We start from the raw sequence: 16,633 nt of genomic DNA, 5'->3' as shown, positions 1-16,633 counted from the left end.
GGCATGTTTTCTCTTTGCAGGAGCAGCCAGCAATTGCTGGCAATTTTGGAGCAATTACTGCTCCTAAAAGCACTGCTGGACTAGATGGCTTGAGGCTCTGAACCTGAGTGGCAGTTCCCACTTGCTGCCACAGATATCATGTTCCTTGACAAGTGTTCAGTTGCATATTATTTCAAAGCCCCTTTGATTTGGCTCTTAAGTTTTCCTGGGCTAGCAAGCAGAAACCCAGGGAGCTTGGACTGGATGTGGGAAATGGCTGCATGCTGGAGAAACAGCTGTGGAGAGGGGACACAAAGAGGTGACTGAGGGCTGAAGCCCCGTGTGAGCACGTGCAGTGACAGCCCCAAGCCACCGTGGAGCAAGTGTGGGCAGCTGGCAGAGTTCGTGCCCTTGTGCAAGGCAATTCCAGCATTCCCGGCCTTCCACACAGCCCTGGCAAACCATGCATGGAGGAAGGGCAGGACTCAGCAAGGTCAGAGGGGTCATGGCCTCCACACAGCCTGCTCAAGGCAGTCTGAGAAAGGGGATAGGGTGACTTAATGCCACTTGACGTTCAAGAGCACTAGGTCATTAGGTGGGTGGAACCACAGCAGAAGAGGTTTTTAAGGTGATACCACTGAAAGAAAGCACCTGAATTTCCCTTCCTGACACCAGCCCCTTTGCTAGCATAAGAGCCCAATCCTGACTTCCCCAAAAGCCCATGACTGTGAACAGAAACACATGAACACAGGCCCTAAAGGCTGGTAGCATCCCTTGAATGAGTTCAGCTGTGTACCATATGAATGTGCAATAAGAAGACAAAAAGACACTAAAAGATTGATTTGTCTAATCTCAGAAAGATATGTAGCTGGGAGCTTGAATTTGTATTGAGATCCTCTCCAGCAGCTCAGAAAGCCATCACCATTTTTTTTCCTAGTAGCCTGCCAGACTTGGCTTATTAGGACTTCCAAATTTGTTACAATAAGAGTGAAAACAGAGATTTTGGAGATATTGAAGTGAAACTGTCTTGGTGTAAGCCCTACAGTGCTTGCACAGAACAGGCTGGTAATGGGAATGTATCCTCCACCTCTCTACTATAAGGTACCAGACAGAGGCTTTCCATGGCAGTACAGCCATCCCCAAATTGAGCATGGGCACCTCTCCTGTGCTGCAGACACAAGGGCCATATCTCAGCTCTGACCTCTGTGCAGAAGCAATTTCTCCAGGGAAGGAAGCTGCTCCCAGCATCGAGCACCCTGCAGAGGCAGGGCAAGAACCTGGCAGCACCAAGGTGGCTGTGGCTGAGGGGCCCTGCCCTGTCCCTGTGTCCAAGGGAACACGGGTGTGAGACACACCAGACATGTGCCTATGTCACATCATCCTCCTGCTGCAGGAACCTGGCATGGATCCTCAGGGAGGGCTGCAGCTGGATCTGCCTCCCCACCCTTCTTCTCCCCACTCCAGCCGGATCTAATGCACCCTGAAGCAGGGAGTTTAATATACCTGATGACATTTTTACTGACATTAATTCTAATGAATGCTGATATTCTTGCTGTCCGTACCTATTTAGTCTTTCTCTGAATCTTGATGTATCTTTGCCCTCAGGAATTTCTGGGGCATGCTCATTTCATGTCATAGGGGAAAATAAATTAAGAAAAATAGATTTTCACAGCTTAAAATTTCCTTTCACCTGTTTCACTGTCATGATGTGATAAGAGAGACCCATTTATCATTTCCTATATTCCCAGCCTGTCTTTTGACAGATTTCCCAGGCTTTCAAAGTAGCAGATTCCCTCATAAAAGAATCATCCTCTGACTTGCCTACAGAGATGTGGGTTGGAACACCAGTCTTCCTTTGTTTTGCATTTTTACTTAGTGGCACTGCCTAAAAATCCTGCCACTATGCCCTAGTCACAAGACATATAAGATTTCACCTTCCAGGAAATCTGTTAAATGTATGCATGGGTTTTGAGAAATCTCTTAAATGCGTGGATGGGTTTTGCATAGAGCATCACAAAAATAAAAGAGTAAGGTCACAGAGGCTTACGTTGGCGTGGAAAGCAAGTGAAAGGAGGCCAGTGGAAAAGGGGAGGGAAGGGGAGGTGCTGAGTTGAAATGGGTGACCCTGCAGCCATCCCTATCTTTGCAGTGTTCCTCTTGTGTTTGCTTGCCCTACAGAGTGTCTTTGGGTGGCAGCACAGGCCTGGCTCCCGGGTCTTGTGCAGGCAGGAAGAAGGAAGCTCTGAGGAGGAAGCTGTGATGCACTGCAGGCTGGAGGGAGGTGTGTCACCTGGGATGGGGTGTCCCCAGAGGCCAGTGTCCAGCTCTCTGGAGTTGAGCTGAGGTGTCCCCAGTGTCCAGCTCTCCAAGGTGCAAAGGCCAGGAAGGGCCATGGCAGTGGGTGACAGCTCAGGGCTGCTTGCAGGAGGTTGGCTCCTGGGTGGTGGAAGCTCTCCAGGTAAACAGGAATTTAGAGCTGCAAGGAGAAAACAGAAAGTAAGAACTCTTTTTGTCATCCTCTGTCCACCCCTTCCTGCAGAGGCCAAATGTAATCTGATTATCTTTGGGGTCTTCCTCCTTTCACCCATGACCATTTCAGCCCTCCTAGGCTCCAATCTCCAGAGCTGTCCACGCAGCAGCAGCATTCCTTGATGCCTGTCATCCTGACTGCCACTCTGAGGCAGAGGCTTTCTCTGGCCTCTTTGAGGATGCACCACTGTCTGAGTTTAGAGACAGCTTTAGGAGAAGACATTCTCAAATGAGTCGTCTCTCTAAAAGGATCCAACAGTGCCTTTCCACCAACAGGAAATGAATATTAATGGCTGAACGTGGGGGGGAAAAAAACCAACCCAACAGTTTATTAACAATCAGAATGCCCAAAAGGCAAGGGAAAAAAGAAAGTAAAGAAATGCTAGATATTAAACTGTCAGATCTCATCCCCCGCCCACACACCGGAACAAAACCCCAAAGTGCGAGGCAAAACACCTGCTCACGATGACCCGCGGTACAAGATGGCGCCGGCGTCTCCCTCAGGGAAAAATCCCCAAACGAACAGGAGCTTCACGCAGCAGTGCGGGCAACAGATGAAAACCTGGTGACTCTGGCGTCTCCTCTCCACGGCAGAGGAAGCAGCTGGGCTGGCACCTCTTGGTTTCCTTTCTGTCCCTGGCTCGGCTTCCCGAGGTGTGGGGCCGGAGCGGAGCGGCCCCTGTGCCGCAGTGCCGTGCCTCTGGCCTCGGACTGACGGGCTGTCAGTTCACCTCAGACAGCTGAAGGATTGCTGCTGCAGCTTCTCCAGGGCCAGGGAAGGAAAAGCTTCTTGCCTGGGCTAACAAAACCAAGCTAGGCAAGCAAAAGCAGACTGCACCGCACTTTGGTTTTGGGGAGTAAGGATTTGAAAAAGCCGCAAGGAGCTCAAGGCTATCCCCTCCCCCGGCCGCACACCTTAAAGGTACGACAGTCACTTTGGGGCACAAAGCGGCAGGTCATAGAATAGATCATCATCATTCATCACCCCAAGACAACCACTTGCTCAGGTGTTCTACAGTGGACGATTTTTCTCTCCCAAACACAGTACATTAGATTTCACTTGAAATTTACTCACCAGGTCTGGTGCTGTGCTGCCTTCACGTGAGTGAGCATGAATGGACAACAGGTATGATTCCAGATGCAGCCAGGGGATGCTGAGTTGAGGAAGAAAAAAGAGGCTTATAACTAAAAACCTGGTATTTCTATATAAATATATGTTATTATGTAATTAAAAAGATTTAAATTCGGGCAGAAGTACAGACAGTTGGGCAAATAGCTCTGTAAAATCTACCAGGAGAATATCACTGGAGCAAAGCACTACCACAGAGCGATGTTTCCTTTCTTCCTAATGCAGATTTCCCTATCTCAAGGCAAAGGTGTGGAGAAGAAGCCAGCTTCTGGCTCACAGGTGAAAACTCTCAGGAGACTGTTATTCCACTCTTAATATGAGTCAGTGTGTTTATACATTTAAGCTATTAAAATAATTTTACTCCTCAAAGTCTCAAAGCTTCCATAATTAGCCCCTGGCAATTTTAGGTTTGGAGCTGTTAATGTGAATTGGAGATTCATTCCTGTACAATTGCCTGTCCTGGCTGTGTCCGACTGGTTTGGGGGTGCCTGGGATAGCTCTGACACTGAGCTGCAGGCTCAAGTCCTTACATAGATTCTCCTGCCTGCCTGTAGTAACTATAGGCAATGATGTTCTTGGGATTGTAAAGCAGAATGTTCTACTGAAATAGCAAAAAATGTTTTGGTGATGCACTGGAGAGTCCCAGGAAACATGCAGGGGGTGGGAGCTGTTTGAAAGGAGCACAGAATGGAGATGTGAAGGCTTTTCCCTTTGGTCTGGGGAAGGGAGCAAGAGGCCTTAATTACCTGGGATTATTCCTTGTGTTTTCCAGGGTTTGTGCTTCCTTCTCCAAGCTTGGCTTTGTAGTGCCGGGCTCTCATGCAGGTACCGGCAGATTTGCGTGAGCTCAATGCACAGCTGCTTTTCTGGAGCCAGGATCCAGTTCCAAGGGCCCAGTGCAAGTTCAGCCTGGGGCCAGCAGAAGCCCCCAGCATCACCAGGGTTTCTCTCCACAGACTTCATGCATTGCAATGAAGACAAGCTCTTCCCTACAAATGGCTGGGAGGGAGAAGCTGAAGGAGGGGGATTTTTCACCTTGAGTTCCTGTAGTTGCCTGAGGGACAAAAGTGTCACACACTTGGCTTTTCTATTAAAAACAAGCCTGAAGGAAGGGACCTTCTTTATTTAATGTTTATGTAGCCCTGACAAAACACCACGTAAGTGGACTTGAAGCAACTGTGTCCAGTTCAAGCACACCTGACCACCAAGGTTCTTAGATCCCTTTTGTTCTACACTCATGTTAGATCTCCTCAGACTATGGTAGATCTGAGATTCATCTCTTGAGACAAATTTTGGGGTCAAACCAATTCAGCACTCAGTTCCAAGTCCCCTAAGCCACAGTGTCCTGTGCTATGCTGCCGTGCAGGGAACTCTGAAGGTAGCCAGGAGGTGTCACTGAACACTTTGAGAGCTCTGGCATCCAAGACTTGGTCCCAGCCAGGAGAGTCTTCAGACAAGGCTTGGCTGGTCGAAACAAAATTATTATGGATTTGCCACGTTGAATGGCACCTTCCTTCAGATGCTGGCCAGGAAAAAAAAATTCAGAGGTGCTGGCAGCCAGCCCAGGCACATGGATGCAGGATTGAGCGGCCTTTGATCGGCTCAACTTGTTAATCTGCCCACACGTGCCACATGTCTCCTCCCCAGGATCTCCCAGCTGCTTTGGTGCCTGGCAAACCTCCCATATCCACCCTTCCCTCCCTCCTGCTCTCTAAGCACCTGCTTTCCATGGCAAGGGAGGGAGTGGAGCCCTGGCTCTCCCCATTCCTGCCAGCCCAGTCATTGTGCAGTGCAAGTCCTACTCTCCAGACGTGTCTCCTCAGCTGAAAGGAAGAGACAAAAGGCAGCTGCCCAGATCATGAGCCATGCATCGAGCTCAGGCATCTCCCCCACTATTCCCATGCTCTCCATACTGCTGGGCCTTTGGCAGCCCTCCCACCATGACCCTAAAGTCATTCCTGACTGTGCTTCTCATGCCCCACATGGGCCCTTTGGGTAAACAAAAGCCACCCAAAATTTCTGCCAAATGTGAGTCCTCCCTGCCCTGCCTGCAGCAGCCAGGCTGGCAGCTCCCTGCCCTGTCCCCTGCTGGGGTCCCCTCCTCCTGGCCTGTGCAGCTGTCCTTGGGGACAGTGGCAGCTGCTGGACTGGGGAGTGGGGATCTTTCAAAGTGCCAGTTTGTGATGGGCTCTCATGGGAAGGAGTCAGGAGCGCTGAGACTTGCCCTGCTTGCCTGCCTGTGCACCCTCAGCTACCCTCCCTGGCACGGGTGGGCACCTTGAGGAGCTGGTGAAACCTCCTGAGGACCAAACCAGATCTGGATGCTGTTTCTTCCTTGCTGTTGACTTGAAAAATCAAGTCCAGGATGGTTCTAACCCTCCTGGATGAGCATCATGACAGTGATGGAACAGTGGCGTTTGCTGAGGAGGTGGAACAGCCCATTTGCTTGTTCCCAGCCTTCCCCACCATCCCTGTGTGCTGGTGGCTGCTGCTGGGAAAACCAGCAATGCATCTGCATCTTCTCTGGAAATAACGAGCGTGGGATTGTTTCTAATCCGACCTAGCCAAAGTAGTCCTGATAAGAACAATCCCTCATCAGGAGTGTTCCTGATGACCTTGGACAGAAGCTGCTGTCCCTGACAACCGTTCTCAGCTGCACCAATATTCCTTCAGAGGTATTTCCTATGAATACAGCACCCTACTTCTCCAGAAATGCCAAACTTTGCCTTTGACACACAGGGCCTGATGCTGGACAACATCTCCCACTCAAACTGGAGTCCCAGACAGGAGTAAACCATCACATGCAGCGAGGGATCAAAACCAGGGAGTCAGGAAGCACCCTGAACTGTGCCTCCCCCCATGCAGCTGTGTCCCCCCATACACCACTCACACAATCTGCATGGGAATATGATCCCTCTGGGAGCTTCTCTGTGTGTTTTAAGATTCTTTCTGCTTGCAGAAGTACAGAAGTATTGTGTGCTTGGGACAGCTCTGTGTCTGCTTCCTTGTGTGATGTCACACCACTGCCATATGATCCTCACCCAGTCTCATCAGGTGGTGGCGGCTCAGGGCCCCACCCAGGCAAGCAAAGCCGGGAGTTGTACTGACAGCCAGCAGTCAGAATTTGTGCCTCCTTCCCCCTGTATTTACCCCACAGAAACAAAATGCAAATATGTGTTCAAAAAAACAAACTGCAGGGATCTGGCAGGGGACCAGGTGTCATGTCTGTGTCACTGTGTCAGCTCTTGCAGGGCCTACGGCAGCATCACCAAGACAACAACCTTTCAAAGGAGGAGCAGTCGGTTCCCCTGGAGAACACAGCAGCAGCCTGACCCGGCAGCCTCCAAGGTCTGCTTGGCTCTAGATAAGCATCTGCTTCCCCACACAGCACTTATCTCCTTTTCCAAGGCTCTCATCACTGGAGCTAAGAGGCTTCATGACTGATTTACCTTTTACAACAAACTAGCTGGGAGGTGAGTATTATTTCATGCTAGAGATAAGGGCACATTGATTGAACTCACCTAGAAAGCTTGTTATAAAGAAGGAAGAGAATTTAAACCTGTGGAGCTCTGGTATCACTCATTAGCTGCAGGCAGAAGCTTTACTCCATGTGGGAGTGCAGCTCATATCCCTACAAACCATTTCTCTCCAAAGAACCTGCTAGGAAACCATTTTATCCAACCACCCTGCGGCTGAGGCAGAAATGAGAAGATGAAAGGCGCTACCTGGTAGTAGCATAACATTTCCAATCCTGGGTTAAAAGAGGGATTTCTAAAAAAACCAGGAGGTTGGGAAAGTGGCAGGGGGAATAACAGGTTGGAGAAACAGAAGTCTGAGTTCCTTTTACCTCTAGGATTTGGCACAGGGATCAAGGGCAGTATGCTTGGCCCACGTTGCTCAGTCTGTAGCCTTGTCTCCCTGCACACCTGCCTGTGTCAAAGCTGAGGAGAGCCAAGGCTCAGTTTTTCTTTGCTGGGTGCCCCACTGTGAGCATCCCCAGTGAGCTGAGCCTGGCTTTCTGCCCCGCCGAGGTGAAGATCTCACTCTCACTCCCGCAGCTTCCTCTTCCTGCCGAGGCAGGGGGAGCCCGGCACCCACCCCTCCAGACAGCCCTGCTGGCACTGCCTGGCTGCAGTGAGCACGGTGGAGCTCGGGCAGCAAGGGCAGCATCTCCTCTGGCCAAAGGGAAGGGATTTCTGAATGGGATGCCACATTCAGCTTCTGGCTCAAGCAATATCTTGCTGTGGTCCCGATGGGGATAACAATGTGGCAGGAAAAACTACACTAGAAAAAAGACACGTGTGGGGGCTGAGGTGGGGAGAGGAAGAAGCAATGTAAGCAAAAGGAGGAAATGCTATGGTGAGCCAAATGAACCTGCAGGGAGAGGGCTTCTTCATGTGCCAGGGATCCATCCAAGCACTGACTTCACTGTTGTTCTTTGAAGAGAGATAAAAACACCAGTTCACTCAGACCATGGCCCAAAGGCCTTTGGCAACAAACCCTTCTGTTGCCCTCTCCTGGAGCCAGCTCTGCTCCTACAGGGAAGGTTTGCCATCCAAAGACAGCTGGGCAAGGGTGAGAGAAAAAATTAAATCTGTTGAGTATTTTTTGGTGCCCCAGCAGTTAAAGATCCCATCATAAGGGTACCTAGTTTCTTATGAAATTTGAGTACATCCTGGAAAACTCAAGCCTCAGAGTGGAATGTTTGAGCATCAGACTATATGTTGAATTTTCCTTACTCTAACTGAAAAGAAGCCTGCAAATGTTTCTTGCACCCTTATTTTCAAGGGCAGCAGTTGAACAGGTTTTTTTAATTTATTTTATTTTAGTAAAGCAGGGCTGGCAGTTGGAAATGCTCACATTTCAATGAGCACTGAAAACTATAAATAAGAGGAGTCCTGAAATGAATTCAGGTGGTACAGACTGCAGCATGCCCTGTGTGCACACAGGGTTTAGAAATAGAATTTTTTAGAAAGAACTACGGTGTTGGTGCCCCAGATTGTTTGTTGCCCAATTTGTGCTAGTTTCTCTTTATTTACTTAAGATTAGGCCCTATCATCCCAGTCTCCAGGTTGTTTAATAGGGAAATGGTACCTTTGTGCCTTTTTTTAAAGGCTTTCTGCATGGGGACTCAGAAGTGTTCAGGAGTGACATTTTGGAGATGTCCCTCTCATCATTCTCCTCTCTTTCATAGCTCTGTGTGGTACTGAGCCATTTTCCTAAGTGATGCATTGTGGGAATTTGAGAAAATACCCTCAGCATGCAGTCTGAAAACTTGCTGTTCTCACTCACTGGAAGTGAAACTATTCCTTCCCTAAGAGAAATAAAGACTTGTGTCTTTGGGTCAAAACCACACTAAACATGTGCCTTCTGGGGAATGTCCTTGACATCTGTTTTTAAACGTGTGTTAATGAACAAACCAGTGCCTCCAAGCAGAGTCACGGCTCCCAGAAGAGCACCTTAATCATTAACCATAAACTGCACAATTTCCCTGCAGCTTAGAGTGCAGGGCTTTAGATGGAGATCTCGTTAAGGGCCATCAGGAAACATCCCAGCTCCAGAGCCTGGGAAGGCACTGAGCAGGGACCACTCACAGCCCATGCCGTATTATTGCTTACATCGACTGAAGGTGTTCCCCCCCAGTCACTGATCTGCAGCAAGCACAGGACTGAACTCCAGTATATATCCCAGGAGGCCTTTTGTTTGGTCTCTTTACAGCTTAAAAAGAGTTCTCTCCCCTGGATTCCTCCTCTCATCCCATTTTAATTAAAAGCATCCAGACATTACTGAACTATTCTCAAGTTCAGTGGTTTTCAGATCTGCCCTCTAGCATGCAGGAGGGAGAGTTCAGGTCAACCCCAAAAGGAGCAACTAGGCTCGCAAAACTCAAGTTTTTAATCAAGGCATCCCCAAGCTAATTTGTTGGTGGAGGGGGTTTAGTTGTGATGTTTGTTTGTTTTTGTTATGTAGTCAGATATCCCAATAGCCTTGTGTGAGTGCAGGGAAGCTGCACTGTGTGAAACAAGTGAAACTCAGGGTGTGACCTTGGAAGGCAGAGTTTGCTTTGATTTTCTTAAGGCTGAGGACAGGGGAGCCAATAAGAGCTGAGGCACAGAAGTCATGCTGGTGGCTTGCCTTGCCAGGCAGCTGCCCCAGGGGCTGATCGCCTCCCTTTGTCAGCCCAGCGTCTTTATCAGCTGCTCCACAAACGCTCTGAGTCCAGTCGGTCGGGTTCGCTCCACAAACAGAGTATTTGCTTTCAAATATTGAAGCCAAAATCAGTTGCTGAAAAGGACATCCAGGTACTGAATGGCCTAGAAAGAGAGGGTTGGTTTCTTTTAATGTATGTATGTACACAGGACACGCTTTGTAAACAAACTGGTGCCATCAACTGAAGGTTCCCAGGGTTTCTGGCAACAGGAGGGGGAAATTGGCATGGAAAAAGAAAAAGCAAAGTCTGTAGCCATCGCCAGGCACACAGGAGCTGAAAGAAAAACAGATTCAGGTTATTGGGCCAGAAATGTTCTATTTTATCATAGGCTTACAGAACTTGTGCAGTCCTTTCCCTGTACCTTAATGCAGCACCCAAACAGCTTTGTCCTCGAAAGAGGAGACAGGGCTGAACAGATTTTCAGTAACTCATCAGTACTTGCACTGTTCACAGAAATCTTGATGTAATAAAAATATGGATGCATTGGTGACAAGGGCAGCGACCAGTCTTCTGCTCTGTATTGGTGGCAGGTAACAGTTAAACCAAGATATCTGTAATTTAGCTAGGGCTTGAGGACAAAGCACTACTAAAATAACATTTCCCTTTCTGAGTGACATCCTCATCTTCTGTATTATCCTTCTGTAGGATTAGAAATCCTACACAAAGGAGAGTTGGCCTTTACATCAACTGCCTGGTCCTGTTTTTTCAGGGAACCCCTCATTCTTCAGGGAGGATGCAGTGAAGACCAAAGAGTTCACTCCCAGTGACCTGAAAGCCTCTGGGAACTGTAAGAGAAGCTTATGACTAAAGCTTCCCCTGGGGGAGGATCAGAGTCAGGATAAGCAAAGTTATGTCGCAATTTCTGGGTCAAAAATGTGTAAATATGCTGTTCACTCACTGACCTCCTCTACAAGAAGAGGATAAACCAAGTAGTGAGCTCCACTAGACTCTGAGTCCTGCTCCCTCACGTTCTGGTGAACACCACTTGGAGCTTTTAAAGTAGCTTCTTTAGGAATTGTCACCTACTGCTGCTTCAGCTGGCAGCATACCAAGATTCACAGGATCATCTCTGGTTTGACCCAGTGGAGATGAGCTTTTAAAGCCCCATTTCCTGCATCTCCTGCCCAGTCCCTTTGCAATTTTACACGTGTTTCTTGAGCCAAACACATCATCCCATTACATTTTTCAGAGGTCAGCAAGCTTGTACTCACAGAGCATCCAGTTTTTCCAGAGCCTATGCAGTGATGCAATACCAGCAGCTTTCCAAAACAAAATTTGTTTAGTAGATGCACAATGCCAGCCTTGCACTGCCACTGAAGCAACCTGTGACACACAAGTACTGGAGGTAAGGTTAGTCCTGGAGCAGAATACTCTGTGAGAACAGAAAGTAATTAACTTACAGATTTGGTCAGATCCCTGCCAAGATTTCTAGTCCACTGCACTGTTCAGTGATGACTTAGACTTGACATGAGGAGTCCAAGACTTGACAGAGGAACATAAGGTTCTCGAGGTAGTGCGAACTTGCTTGTTATGCCAAAGGCAGGAGTGCTAAAATGTGTCTGATGCAAACCCATACTGGAAGAGTCCAACTGAAAAAGCTGTATCCAGAGACTTAATTTACAGCTGGATTCTGAAAGCCTGGGTCTCTCCCACAGGTAAAGATATAAGTGAACATTACCAGGAGGTCTGACATCTGAGATAGAAACTCTTTGCAATACATAAATATTTCACTGGGAGCCTGCAGTTTTGTTAGTGCTCTGGGTGCTGCATTCTTACATTGAGCAGCAAGTGAAAGCAAGAGGCCTGGTTTGGGTGTCTGAAGACAGTGAGGGTGCTGGCATCCCCTTCCTCAGGGCATTCCTGCTTGGAGGACCTCTGCTGGACATGCCCGCTCCAGCATCCCGGGTTCATTTGAAGCCACTCTCTTCTGTTGGCAGCTCTTGGCACAGTGCCCAGCTCGCAGCATGGGAGGCTGTGAGCCATGAGGCAGCCAGGCAAAAGCAGAAGCAGCATGAGCTGGATTGGGAAGCCCCTTCCCTGAAAGATCTATGCTTCTGTATTACCACCTTGCTCTGGGGCAGAGCACCAACTCACGGTGCCCTGCAGGGGCCTTGGCAGAGCAAGGCCCTGAAGATGCCCAGTGAAAACCAGGGACTTGTGCAACAAGAGCATTTTAAAACTGCTATTTACAACCTCTCCAGTTTTTCCTTTCTTTTCCATCCCTTCCTCTTTTTGTATTTCCTTTCTTGGAAAGTGAGAACAGAAATTGTGACACGAAGTGTGGTTTCACATATAACACAGCATTCAACCATGGAAACTTCTGCTTAAGTATGACTTACTGGTTCTTATTTTGTCTTCTTTTGATTAAATTGAACAGTAGAAGGGATCATAACCATGAGATCCACTTGCTCCTCAGAAAGCATCACTACCTGTCAGTTACTCAATACTTTTGTAGGTGTACAAATACTTTTAATATAAATATTTTACAAAAGCCTGCACATTTCTAATTAAATTAAGCAAAAATGTAGAAAAAAATCAAAACTAGTTGGCAGAGGTCAGAAAGGAAAATAAATGAAGACATTAGGATAAACTTCCATTTTACTTTAGGTTGCTCATTCTTTCAGGCTGAAGTGAAAAGACCTCTGAGAATTTCAAAATCTGAAGTTTGTCTTGAGCCTTCATCCAAAACATAATTCAGTGTAAATGAATTATGATTAAAAAATGAGAAAATGATTAATCTTATTTCTAAAGACAACCTAGTATTTTTCCAAACAACTCTAATGAGGGATTTGTGAAATAACCATTTGTCTTTGCAGCTGTAGTCTCCTAATTAGAGTTCCATTCTAAGGTGAATTTTTAAACCCTTCAGACCTGAGACATTACACAAAATCCTCTATAATCTCTTCCTGAGGAAATGATTGTATTATTTAGTGTTCTTTGTGTTGGGTAATTACAGCAGGCTTCTTTCCTCCTTTCCATTCCTTGTTCTCTTTATGTACATTTGCCATGGGTTCCCAGGGCCACAGTCTGTTGCTTTCCTGTATTATTCTTCAGTAAGATGCAGCAAGAAGCAAAGGACACAGGCCTGGAGGGATTATTCAGCATGGAAGATTTGGGTTTTTAGCACAGAAACTGCAATACTCTTTACCTTCAATACACATATCTAGACAAACACAGGCTGTAGGAGGAAGTGCAACAGCAGGGAGAAAAAAGCACAAGCAGAGAGGAAGCTCTGAGAGTTTCCAGATGGCAAACACCAGAGCAGAGGTCAGCAAATGTTTGAGATGATTGCAGGCAGTGCTTTTCCTCTGCCCAACCAAAGGCTGAGGGTCCTGCTGGGGAGGAGATCTCTATCTTCAGGCAGGTCAGAGGCAGCTGGTAATGCTTCAATTCTCTTCAAGGCTGTGCCTTTTGGCTCTGCTTTATCTCTCACTTGGTGGGAGCTGGGAGTTTCTTATGGACGCCCTCACAGAATGTCAGAGCTCTTTAGACAGCAGTTGCCAGCCCTGGCTTTAAAGGACCTTCAGAATTGTTTCAGCTTTGAAAATCAGGAAGGATGGCTGATTCCCAAGGCATATTTTATTTTCATAAGAAGGAAACAATAAATAAAAGTAACATCCCCTAGGACTGGCAGCAGAGGCAGCATCTGTAAGGCTTTCTGAGAAGATATTTAGTCCAGCATGCTGGGCTGGAATTCAAGTGCTGTGTGCTGTTCCTGGCTCTGCCAGAGCATGCCTGTGACCTGTAACAAACCCCCCCCTCACCTCTGCTTGTTCTCCAGCCTTTTCTAGCACCATTCCTGAGACAAGCACTCCAGTGCTGGTACCATTTCTCAAACAGCTTCTGCTCAGGATGTTTCCTCCAAAGGCAGGACTCAGTGTATTCATGCAAGGCAGACTGGACTGCATTCAGACTTTATTAGCTAATCCCTATTTAATGAGACTGGTAAGAAGTCATGTATATATATACACACACACACAGCCTTGTTTGTGCATTATAATACAATAGCACTTGATGCTGAGGTAATAGGAGCTCTGCATACTTTGAAAATGAAAGCCATAGAAAGTGAATCTTGCATTAGGAAAAAACAAGTAGCCTGTTTTTTAGTGATCAGCTTTGTTGCCTGGGTACCAAGTACAGAAGTTCCTTTTTGCTTCTTGCCAGGAGCCTGTAAGAGTATGCTGTATTTTATTTCAGTCCAGAGCCATTATGGCCATTTATCCATCTCCACAGAAGTGCTCCATTTGTTGCTTCACATAGACCCAGGCGGGCATCAGGGACAATCCTCCCTGCCTGGTGAGGGAACTCACCCAAGAGTGCCTCAAGAATCTTTCAGGGCAGGATTTGAACTCTCAAAAGCTTTATTGTCTTGGTAAGGCCCAGAAAACAGTGATCCTTCACCTACCTGCTTTTCTGTAGGCACTAAAAGAATGCAAGGCTGTGCTGCCCAGCAGCTGCTGGCTGTGTCAAGTGGGATAGCTGAATTGGGGTGGAGAAACACCAGCAAAGACTGCTAGACTTGGGATTTTAGCAGCCTGGAAAAGCTGTGATGACTGGCTGATGTAGTCTGCAGACAAGACAAGGCTGGTGTCTTGAGACACCAGCAGATTCAGTGTGACTTAACACAGCCTCACTCATCAGGTTCAGCTGAACCTCAGGAACTCACAGCACTGCAGCTGGAAAGCAGAATATACAAAGCTGAGGTGCTGGCACTTGGGCCAAGGGCAGTCATCTTTCTTTATTCTGGGAATGAATTTGCTTTCTCATCTTCTATTGCAAATCAGAGGATTCATTCTTCAGTTCCAAGTCCTAGAGACTCTTGCAGAATTAAGCCAGGTTCCTGCCTTCCCATCAAAATGTCTAATAAAACTGCAGGACATACTAGGTTCCTGAACAACATGGCTGCAAGTCCCAGTGCCTTTGAGGGCTTCCACAGCCATAATCACTGAGGAGAAATAATTACATCCACCTGGAGGAGTGAAACCCAGCTGATTCCATTTAAGCCGCAGTGCAACCTCAGCCAAGTCAATATGCAGGAAAAAGTAGAAATTCTTATTAATAGTAGCAAATTTTCAGTGAAAGAGAGTTGATTTGCACATTTCCATGTTTTTCAGAACACTTATCACTCCTCCAAGCTGCTGTGAAGAAAAACACCAAACAATCCCAGTGAAATTTTCCCAGAAGTATGTTCGGTGCTGGGGAACAGGGGTTTTCCAAAGTAACTTCTGGCCCTTAAGTGACAAAGCCTAGCAGTGAAAACACAGCAGTTCTCAAGCAGCAAGAGATCAAAATACTGGTAAATCTCAGCTTCTTCCCATTATGCCAAGTACATTTGCATTTGGTGGAAAGGCCCAGAGTCACAGAGAGCAAAAGCTGCTGTTGCTTTTTGCCAGTTTCTCCTTGCCGAGTGTGTACCCTGAGGAAGAGCTAGAAATAAACTCTTTCCCTAATCAATTCTGTGGAGAACAGCAACTCCAAAAATACTGTCATTCTATTTAGTAGCATCACCACTATCAGAGATGTTTAATTTACTAATTGATTGTATGCAATTCAGCCCAGAAATACCTACTTTTCCAGTTAAGAGAAGCCCCTAAGACTGTGCAGGGAAAATCCTTAAAGAGATTCAGTAGTGAGGCACTTGGAACATAGTAAGTAGTTGTAGGAGTGATGGGGGTATACACTAAACTAGGCCTATTACCCACTGAATTACCTCCAAGTGGTGGCTGAGATGAGCTGTCTGGCTAGACAAGCAACAGCTTCCTTTAAAAGTAACAAATGTTCTTCTTTTAACTCTTATACTAAAAGTCACATTTTCACCAGTTAATAGCAGGTCCAGAGACAAGAATTCACAAAGTGGAGATAAAACCCAGCAGTTTCAGGCAAGAAGAGCTCAAGCACAAATTGTTTTTACAAATCAACTGAAAGGAGGATCAATCAGTATGTTTTAAACTGCCTTTTTGAAAAGCAAATCTGAAAAACTAATACTTAACTACCTTTATACTAAGTCTTATGAAGTGCCAGCACATTTAAATAGCTGCTTTATCAGCCTATAAATCACCTTCAACATTCAGTGACTATGAGTAAGAGAAGGTTTTACTCCAGTTCTTTTGTCTACTCTAAGTTCTCCAAGAAAACAGAAGGAACTTACCATCAATAGGCAAGACTCAAAAAAGGGAATGACCTCCAATTACACCTTTTATTACAGTTAGCACTAGTGTGACTGAGTCCCCTTCCCTATTTTGTTCTGAGAAATGTGAAGTGATGAGTCAGTATCCATGGGTGGTTTCTCAAGAACTTGAATTTACCCTTGGACTACTTTCCAAGATTCCAGACACATATTACATATCAATTATATTTTTAACTATGTGCAAAGCCTCATTCTGAACTGTTTGTTCCCACCCCTTTCCCTGTACTGCCATTTCCACTGGATTTGCTGTGTGCAGCAATACTGTAAATGAAGCCTTCAGCAGCCTAGAGAAAAGACCTGACTGTTCACACTTGCACACCACATGAAGTGTTTGTAGTAAAATTCCATGTGTGCTGGTACCTTTTAGCTTTTCTTTGAGGGTAGTCAAAAGGGCAGATAGAGTGAAGTGCTTAAACCAAAACTCTTCCCACCTCTAAAGCTATAGACTTAGAAACTGATGTCCAGTCTGCCCTTCATTGCTTGCTTTAAACACCTTTCTTTCTGATAGAATTCAATTATACAATAAATGCTGAAGACACATTTAAGTAGAAGATATATCCCAGAGCACTAAGCCTGTATCTCAGTCTGCCTTTGCAGG

Source organism: Agelaius tricolor, unplaced genomic scaffold (genome assembly GCF_023055355.1).
Source record: "Agelaius tricolor isolate 1412-34295 unplaced genomic scaffold, bAgeTri1.0.p SCAF_5, whole genome shotgun sequence".
NCBI classification, from domain to species: Eukaryota; Metazoa; Chordata; class Aves; order Passeriformes; family Icteridae; genus Agelaius; species Agelaius tricolor.
Note: the sequence above shows the minus strand (reverse complement) of the source record.